A 10,364-nucleotide genomic window follows, 5' to 3' on the forward strand; every position below is an offset into this window, starting at 1 on the left:
CCACAGCAGCAAATCAGAGAGAATTCTAGTTAGGGATGCAATCACTCCAAATACCAGTCATGGAGTCTTAGGCTCTGGAAGGGATCCGAGAGTGCACAGATTTCAGACCTTTTATCTAGCAGGTTCCAGGTCAGAAAGCTGTCTGGAAACTAATGCACTGTACCTTATATTTATCTGACACCTTTTCTTCCTTCCAAATTTTTCCAACACTTTTTATTTACTTATTGTTGCAATAAACTAGCGAGTGAGATAGGCAATAGCTCGTGGAATGATTGATGAGATTAGGGTAGAAACATTCAAACATGGATGGCTTGTGATATGAATATGTTTGAGTTGTTTGGTGTGCGTTCAGGGTAGTGACTCCCAGTGAGTCCACCCTGGTCCATCAGCTCAGAATGGAGTTTTCTATAGAACCCATCTATAACCTGCTGTGATCAGGAGATCCTTAAAAAAAACAGTCAGACTTCGCAAATGAAGGCCATGTCCTACAACACCCTATTCCCTTAAAAACGGGCCAGAAACTGGGATTTAGGTCAAAAGAGGTCTAAAATCACAAAAAAGGAGTTTATAGAAAAGCATCAGTATTGAATACAGTGCCAGGGAGGGGTATAAATAACAGATTGACTTTTTATTTCTTAAAAAAAGATCTGAAGCAAATATGAAAAAAGCATTAGTATTTGTTGACACTAGATGATGGTTTCATGGATGTTCCTTATCTTACCCTCTATTTTTCTGAAATTGTACATGGACCTTTAAATCACTACTCTAAAGATGGCTGGAAAATACTTCAGAACTTTCTTTGAAAACTGCAGCATAGAGACATTACGTGCCATTTGATTTGGCTCACCAATACTAAGTAGAGAGGAGACAGGATATCCCTGATATAAATGAGCTTCTGATCAGGTCAACATGATTATTTTGGATCACTTTTCCTGATGCTGCATCTGCTAAGCCTTTGGGGATGGTAGGATGTGGATAAGGTGAAAGGGGGAAAGAAAATAGGAGCATTCTATGGGAAAAGGGTAGACAATATTATCATTACCCAAAGGAGAGTCAATTGGTCGGAGATGCTGCAAGCCAGGGAGGGGACAGCATGGCCTGGAGAAGGAAAAGCCCTGGACCCAGGGAAGCCAGATGCTGGGATTGGTGTCCACTATACCCTAGCTGATGTGACTTTGGCCAGGCTCTTGCTCCCCCAGTCTCAGGTGTTCTCTATACGAGGATGGGGCTTTGCCTTCCATAATTCTATAGAGGTGAGCACATACTATCATTCTAATAAATCGAAAAAAAAGTTTTTGGTGGAACATTTTCCATTCTTCAATTATTTGACCTGAGTTTGGGTTTACTTAGCTTAGCAGCCTAAAAAATGAAAGACTTTGCATTTGCTTTAATCCATTTGTGTTCTGTAATTCTGAGCAAGGCTTTTGAATTTTAGATTTACAAATTGAAATTTTGCATTTCTGTAACAGCTTCTAAGAGTCCCTGTCCCCCATTTAATATGGCTAATATACAAATATAGAACTCTTTAAAATGTGACTATCTTCCACCCCCAAACCAGTAGACAGAATTAGAATCAGGACACCCTGTTAAGCTACCAACTAGCTGTGTCACATCGGACAAGGAGATTTGCCTCTCTGCGTCCTGAGTTTCCTCCTCTCTAAGGCATAGAATGACTGGCGAGTTTCCTTCCAGTGGTGAGATCAGTGATGTGTATGAGTTTAATGCTAAACCAGGTTGAGAGGGAGCCATTTGCATAGACCCAAACAGTGTAAATTTCTATTCAGCCAGTCTTCCCCCTTTTCTTTCTATAGAACTTTAAAGGAAGCAAAGCACTGGCTAGAAGCACACACAAAAGATACTAGAAAGATATCAGCTGCCTCAGGCTTCAGCTATTTCATAGAAACCAAGTCCCCAGAAGTCAAAAGCCCCACATTCTATAGGAATTTCATGGGCTGAAGAATATCTGCACACCCTATGCAGACCCCCGGCCCCCGTTACACGCCTACATGTAGGACACAGGTCTCTCCAGCTGTGCTCCATTAGATGCCCTGGCTCTTAACAGTTCCCCTTTCAGAAGCTCTCACCCACTAGAGATGGCTGCCAGTGCTTTTGTCCTTACCCGGCCTGGGAGGTGGAAGCATTGGCTCGGCTGTGCTCACAGATAGCGGGAAAATGGATGCTTTTTCCTGGTTGCTAGGAAACAGTGACTGAATGAAAATAATTTGCTTTTCAAACATCCCCCGACCCTGAACGGGGCGGGGGGGGGGATGTCCTATATTTGGGAAAGGATTGTGATCTTGACCTGGAGTTCACATATCTTTTTACCTGAGTAGGTGTTGGGTTTCCCATCTAAATGATTAAGCACAAACCCGAGAGGATGCCAGAAGTCCACCCCTCCCAGACTTTTTTTTATAGCATTCATTGCAGACCTAGAACTTCAACAGACATAGCAAGGTTTGCTGGGGGAAACCAGTGAGCCTGAGGCCCCTCACACAGTCAGGCTCCCAAATCCCCTCGGGTGGTTCTACCTGGAGACTATAGACACAGAGCAGGGAAAATCCTGAAGAATCTTCACCTTGGTCCAGGCCAACCCCTTCTCTCTCCTCCTAAGTGGTCTCCTGTCCACACACCCACCTCCTCAGCATTCCAGTTCTAGTGGCTGAAGGGGTCTACTTAAAGTGCAAATCACACTGCGTGGTTTCTCTGCTTAAAGCTGCTGATGGCTTCCCATTGCTTTTCTAATAAGATCGAAGCTCCAAACCGTGGCCTGTGTCTCCTTCACACCCCAGGACAGAATTGGAGTTTGTTGTTCTGGCCAATTCAGGTCTGGATGTCTGTTATCAAAACCATGTAATTCTTTTTGGCGGACCACGGTGGCTCAGCAGGCAGAGTTCTCACCTGCCATGCCGGAGACCCAGGTTTGATTCCTGGTACCTGCCCTTGTTAAAAAAAAAAGAAAAGAAAACCACGTAATTCTCATCTCCACTGTCTCAGCAGACCTTGTCTCTTGGTTACCTGATATCTCAGGTGTTTTGTGAGTGACTATAAAATTTAGATTTTAGTAGACTAGTTGTCCATTTGACGTTTAATTTATATTCTACCCAGAACTGTTCCAGGTTCTATGAGCCTAAGGTTTATACAATTTGGGGATGCACTTTAAGGAAAAAAACCCGCAAAATTAAATGCTTATTGAAAATCATTAATCACCACAAATTGCAAATTTTAAAGAGCTGACAAATGCCAGAATCATTAAAAAAAAGAAAACACAGTATCATCATCATTATTATTAATTAACTGCCTGGCGTATGCCTAAAATATTTTTTACATACTCTCTGATTATCTCTTAGTATGACAAATTTAAGAAATAAATTTAAATATTAATTACAAATATTTGTGACATTATTTTCTATAATGAGATTGGAAAGATCATCCAATCTTTTCTTTAGGGTGGCCATTTAAAATTTATTTTTAATTATAAATAAAATACTAGAGTAAATAGAACATTAACAGTTTCTGTGGGCTTTTTGACTCCCTGTCAGTGATGCCTTCTTTTACAACTTGTTCTGCCATTTCTTGCTCAAGAGACACTCCTTCCCTAGGGGCAAGTCCTGGAGAACATCAGCCTTGACCTTGCTAGGCTTGTTCAGCCCATTCCTGGTTGGTGAGGCCGCTGCAGCTGGACCAACTCAGCCAAGACCTCACAGACCCCACTGTTCCTTCCCCAGCTCAAGTCCAGGTGCTGGAAGGTTCACCAGGGGCAGGGCCCAGCATAAGTAGAGACAGTGCTAAACCATCAGCCCTCTCACAGTCCCAGGATGACCCCCAGGACCTGGAGAGAGACCCTTGGGCTAGGGCAGTGCCACTTCCTCCCATGTCCTCCATCACCACGGAAGACATGCCAGGCTTTGGAAGGGCCCCGGAAAGTGAGGGGTCCTCCACTTAGAATGCATCAGCTTCATGGAAGCTCTCTCTTTTACACCTCTCATTCCTAAAACATTAAAATCAAAGTGAAACAACACAGCCACAGCAGCAAAACACTTTTATACCACAGTGAGGAAATTCTCAACTCTCATAGCATATCCTTGAGGCAGATATAAAAATAATATCCGTGCTTTATACATAAGGAAATCAGGATTCAAAGGGGAATGATTTTTCAGAGAGGGTATATTTAACCTGTTCAGACTTCCCAAGGGGCTGCATCTTCACCAGAATTTTTTAGGTCTTTTTAAGACTCTTTAAAATTCCTAATAATTCATGATATTTGCATATTGACTTGATACTGTGGGAAGTATATTGCCATTTTGAAAACTTTATATGAACTTTTCATCTTCATCAAAATTTACATTTGAATTACTGAAAAGAAACAGTATTAGATGGTAAGATAATGGAACGATAACTATTTGATCTTGGGTAAATTGCTTAACATCTGCACTTTATTTCCTTCATCTGTAAAGTGCAGTTAGTGAAATATATCTTATAGCCTGTTCCAGGTATTAAAATATTACATGTATTTATCTGGCCTAGAACAATATAGGTCTTGCACAAATGGCAGTAATTGTTATTATTATTATAAAGTAGTGTTTATATCAATTGCTTTTATTCATCCTTTGCTCTTTAAAAGTGTACTTTTAGTATGCTTATGTTAAATCTCCTTATTTTACTGGTAAGCTGCTGAAATATAAACATGTTTTCTATGTTCTTGTGATCCCAAAACAAGATGCATGTGGTAGTCAGAGTCAGGTATCAACTTGGCCAGGTGAAGGTGCCTAGTTCTATTGCTGTGGACATGAGCCAAGGGCATGTGAACCTCATCTGCTGCTGATTACATCTGCAGCGGGCTATGAGGCGTGCCTGCTGCAATGAATGATATTTGATTTAATTGGCTGGTGCTTAAATGAGAGAACTCAAGGTAGCACAGCCAAAGCAGATCAGCATACCTCATCTCAGAACTCGCAGCTCAGCCCAGCCCTTTGGAGATGCAGAAAGGACTCACCCAAGGGAAAGTTTTTGGAACCTAGAGGCCTGGAGAGAAGGCCAGCAGAGATTGCCCTGTGCCTTCCCACATAGAAAGAACGTCAGCTAAAAGTTAGCTGGCTTTCCTCTGAAGAACTATATGTTAACTAAATAAATTCCCTTTTATTAAACGCCAATACATCTCTGGTGTGTTGCATTCCAGCAGCTAGCAAACTAGAACAATGCATTATAACGTTTGCACTTATCATGCCTTCACTAAATACCTGACATGGAAAAGTTTTCATGTCCTGAGTGCAGTGAGAACTCAGATCTTAGGCAAAATCTTTGCTCTTTCATTTGTGTAAACTTTCTTGACCATGTTAACTGAACAACTGGGGGAAGCAGAAGTTGACCGGATTGTAATATTGTTTAGCATTTGCATTTGGGAAGAAGTAAAAGAAAGAATGATATGCATGTAAGGAGAGTGCATGGTAAGCCACTGTAGGTAAGTAGATGTTTTTGCATCAACTATAACGATATGATTGAGTGAACCTCTCTCTGCATGCAAGACACCAAACAGAGCTACAGCTGTACTCCTCCTGGGATTTAGGCATGTGTGGGCATATCTGGACAGGTCTGGAGGACCTGGGTTACCAGGATTCTATTTGCATCAGTGGTTCTTGACATTGGCTATACTTTAGAATCATCTGTGGAGCTTTTACAAACTCCCAAAACCAATTAAATCAGAATCTCTGGAGGTAGGACCCATTTATCAATATTCTTTAAATTTCTCCAGAGATTCCACTATGCAAGTGAGCCTCAGTATGCACTGACACATGTGAAAACTGAGCATCAGCCTGGGTAATGCTCTGTTTTGAGGGAAAAAGGGAAGATAGAAGTGTTTGGTATTGCAATGATTATGAACACAGGCGGATTTTCAAATCTAACCTACATTATTGCAGTTACCCTAATCATGCGCTTGAGAGAAAGTTTTCCTTGTGCCCCTAAAAGATTAAGAGATAGAGCACATTTTCCCTCTCTTCATTGTCTTGCTCCATGATGCCTAGTCCTGCGTCAGCCAACTTATGACCAATGGGAAGATGAAGCTACCACATAGATGAGGGAGGCCCAAAGAACCACGGAGAAGCAAAGCTGGGGTCTGCCCAACACCTGATACTTAAGTTACATGTTTGTTTGTTTTTTTGAGTTACATGTCTTCATATTTTAACATTCTTATTTTTCATTTTAAGCTCCCATTTTAAAGATCAATTTTAGTTGGAGATTGTTGGCAATTTTAGTCAAAAATATCTTAAGTGATATACTTCCCTTAATCTAGCCCAAAACCTCATGCCACGATGCTAGGTAAAAAGGGCTGCAATAGAAGAGCAAATAAAAGTAAAAAGGATATTTTACCTGTGATCACCATAGAACTTTGGGAGCCCAAGTTGGCAGCAGCAACAGCACCACAGCTTCTGTCATGATGGAGGTCAATAACATCAGCTGTGGCAGCAAGGCAAGAAGGCACCACTAATTACAAATTTCAACAGCTTCATTATCAAGCACCTGTAGTTTTGATGCAGCCCCAGTTAGATGCAGATGTGCCAGAGTTGCAGTGACCTCCTTTCTGGTTGGCACCAGTTGCTAATATGAAGAACCATCATATTAGGCTTAGAAAGCAAGAGACATTATTATAGGACACTTGCCTACGTGTAACAGAAACCCAACCTGAACTAAGTTGAACAAAAAAAAATGTTCATTGGAAGGAGGCTAAAAAGCCTCACTGCATCCATGGGAAAGATGTAGCTGGCTGGGCTTGAGAAAAGGAGTGGGGTTCTGCAATATTAGAATGTATCAGGAAGGTTCCCTCACCTCTCCTCTCTGCTCCTCTCTGGGCATCTGCTTCATTTCTCTGTCTCTGTGTCTCCAAACCTGCTTTCTCTATTTCCCAGCCCCCAAGGCAGAAGATGACTGCCTCTGATACCTACCGAGTTTGCATCCTCTGTCCAACTACTCAGTGAAATGCTTCTCTACCATTCTCATTCTTTGGCTGTGCCCCAGTTCCATATGTTCTGCAAAATTACCACTTGGATCATCCCGGATCTGCTCTCTGACCCATCAACTGCATCCAGGGAATAGGGTCTCATTTTACCAACACGGAGACCCACTGCAACCACATAGATCAAAAGGGGAAGGGTAAGTCCTGCATGAAAGGTCCTTGTTGTGTAATCAATAAATAACCCTTCCAGCCCCCTGAGAAGCTGTGACAAGAATGAAGACTATTGGTGAGTCGTCCCTGGTAACCCAGAGATGGAATTTGTAGATTGTCTCAGACATCTACTGGCAACTCTTAATACCATTTGAGAGGAATTTGAAGAATTCTTAACTTCCTATAGAGCTGGTCCAGTTAGTGCCTAACAATAAAGGACTTGAAATGATGTTGCCGTTTTATTCCTTTATTCTTTTTTTTTCTCTTTTAAAAACATTTAAATTGTGGAAACATATATACAATATAAAAGTTCTCATCTCTACCACTCCCAAGAATACAATTCAGTGGGATTAATCACACCCACAATGTTGTGCTCCCCTCACACCACCCATTACCAAAACTTTCCCATCACCCCAGACAGAAACCTGCTATTTTACTCTTACCCTCTGACTCAGGTCTTGGGAAATATATGTTACAGCAACAAGTGTCTGTCAGTGGCCACCCACTATCATTACCAGGATGGTTTAGAAGCAACTCCTTTTCACCCTCACCTTCTTTGGGATCCTGTTATGTGCTGACATACACATACAGCAATAGAAACTATCGTGCCCAAACTGCTCCAGTATATACACGTTCCTTTAACTTCTGGATTTTCAGACTATATTGGATATAAAATGGGAAAACCAGGGGGACAGTATGTTACCAGAAAACACACAGACTATGGAGTCAAAAAATTCCTCATTAAAAAAATGTTTTTGATCTAATTTTAAGACTTATGGCAAAATTGCAAAAATTAGTAGAGAGAGTTCCTGTTTGCCCCTTACCCAGCTTAACATCTTCCATTACTATAGTGCAATGGTCAAAATAAAGACACAATATTATATTATCAACTAAATTACAGACCTTATCCAAATTCATGAGTTTTCCCATCAATGACATTTTCTCTTCCAAAATTCTAGCCAGGATCCCACATTGCATTCAGTTGCTATTTTCCCTTAGGCTCCTCCCATATGTAACAATATCTTAGTTTTTCCTCACCTTTTGTAACCTTGGCACATTTGAAGATCAGATATTCTGTAGAATGTGCCTCACTTTGGATTTGCATGATGTTTTTTCATAATTGGACTGAAGTTGTTCATTTTTGCCAAAAAATACCACATAATGATGCCATGTCCTTGGTGCATATCACATGATTCATGGAGTTGCTATGTCTTATTACTGGTGACATTAAGCTTGACCACTTAGTCAAGGTGGTGTCTGATTGGGATTCTCCACTGGGAAGTTACTATCCAGGGAGCACTGTAAAGTTGTTGATAAATACCTTGGTGGAGACACATTGAGACTATGCAGATCCTGTTTCCCCACAAACATTTGGATACTAATTTTGGGATCCATCAATGGATCTCATCTGCAGCAGTTATCACTGTGGTGCTTGCTTAATGGTAATTCCGTATTTCCCTCTTCTATAGTTATCAACTGGAATTTATTATTTATTTATTATTTATATCAGTATGGACTCTTGGATATTTACTTTATTCTATGGGTTGTAATCCAACACTACTCTTACTGATTTTTTTTTCTTGGATTGTTACAGTTCAGCCATGAGAGATCCTTCGGTGGGCTCCTGCATCAGAAAGACTATATTTTGTGTCTAAATTTTGCCATTTATTAGCCATGCAGCATTAAGCAATGATTGACTTGTTTCTGAGGTAATCATCTGTACACGGAGTTTAACCCACATATGAAGGATGCAGATCAGCCTGGATAATGCATAGGTAGGTAGATAGCGCAGGTGTTTGCAAAAAAATCCTCATTTTTGCCAATGTTGGTCCAGTCATCCCAACAAACACCAACAAAGAGTTTACTGAGAAAAGCTCTCGCAACAAAGAATGTGGACTAAGAACAAAGGTAACAGGCTGTTGTTGAACTGTCTTAATTACGGGTGACTCTTTTCAGCGTTTGTACTAAGTCCCTGAAAATCCTTGAAAGTGGTATTCTCCTTTTATTTTGAAAGTAAACCTAACTATAAAATAAAACATGTTCTTAGGCAGCAAAGCCACAGTAATTTTTGCAGCATGACCTTTTATTCTTTTGAGTTGTTTTAGCAAATTATTTTTCTAAGTTGTTTTCTAGGTTATTTTCAAGGGTACCATTTCAGAATGATTTGTCTGCCTAGGTTTGTTGAGATAGAAGAGGCCTGAGTAAACTAAGCCCTTACCATGCTTCTAAGACATGACTTGGAAAAACTTGAAGATGAAATATTAGCTGTCTGTTCTTCAATGTTTGCTTCCTGTCCTATTGGTTTTTGTATCCTTAACTTTTTTACTGCAGGCAACATCACACAGCCTAAGTTTGAGAAGTCATTTCCATCTTTGGAGGCTTTCAGTCCAATAAAAAAAAATTGACATGTTCAAAAAGGTTTATAAGGTATATTGGTATACCAATATAAGGTATATTGTAGCAGTATATATACCATGGAAAACATTTTGGCAGTTCCTCAGAAAGTCAAGTATAGTATTCTAGTTTGAAAGCTGCCAGAATGCAATATACCAGAAATGGAATGGCTTTAAGAAAGGGGAATTTAAGTTGCAAGTTTACAGTTCTAAAGCCATGAAAATGTCCAAATTAAACCAAGGATATAGAAATATATACTCTATGGTATCCAGGGAAAGATACCTTGGTTCAAGAAGGCCGATGACAGTCAGGGTTTTTCTATCAACTGGAAAGCCACATGGAGAACATGGCAACATCTGCTAGCTTTCTCTCCAGGCTGCTTGATTCACGAAGCTCCCCCAGAGGCATTTTCCTTCTTCATCTCCTAAGGCCTCTGATTGCGTGGGTTCCTGTGGTTCTCATGGCTCTCAAGCTTTTTCCAAAATGTTTAAAGGATTCCAGTAAACAAGTCAAGACCCACCTGGAAAGAGGGAGTCGCATCTCCCTCTAAACAAAGATTAATACCCACAACTGGGCGAGTCACATCTCTGTGGAGATAATCTAATCAAGTTTCCAACCTACAGTACTGAATAGGTACTAAAAGAAACGACCGCCTCCATAAAATGGATAAGGATTAAAATATGGCTTTTCTAGGGTACATAATCATTTCAAACCAGCACATATAGGATTATTGTGGGACTCATCCAAACCACTTCTGGGTATATACCCCAAAGAAAACAGGGACTCAAACAGTTATTTGCACACCAATGTT

This window comes from Tamandua tetradactyla, chromosome 3 (assembly GCF_023851605.1).
Source record: "Tamandua tetradactyla isolate mTamTet1 chromosome 3, mTamTet1.pri, whole genome shotgun sequence".
In the NCBI taxonomy this organism is placed as follows: Eukaryota; Metazoa; Chordata; class Mammalia; order Pilosa; family Myrmecophagidae; genus Tamandua; species Tamandua tetradactyla.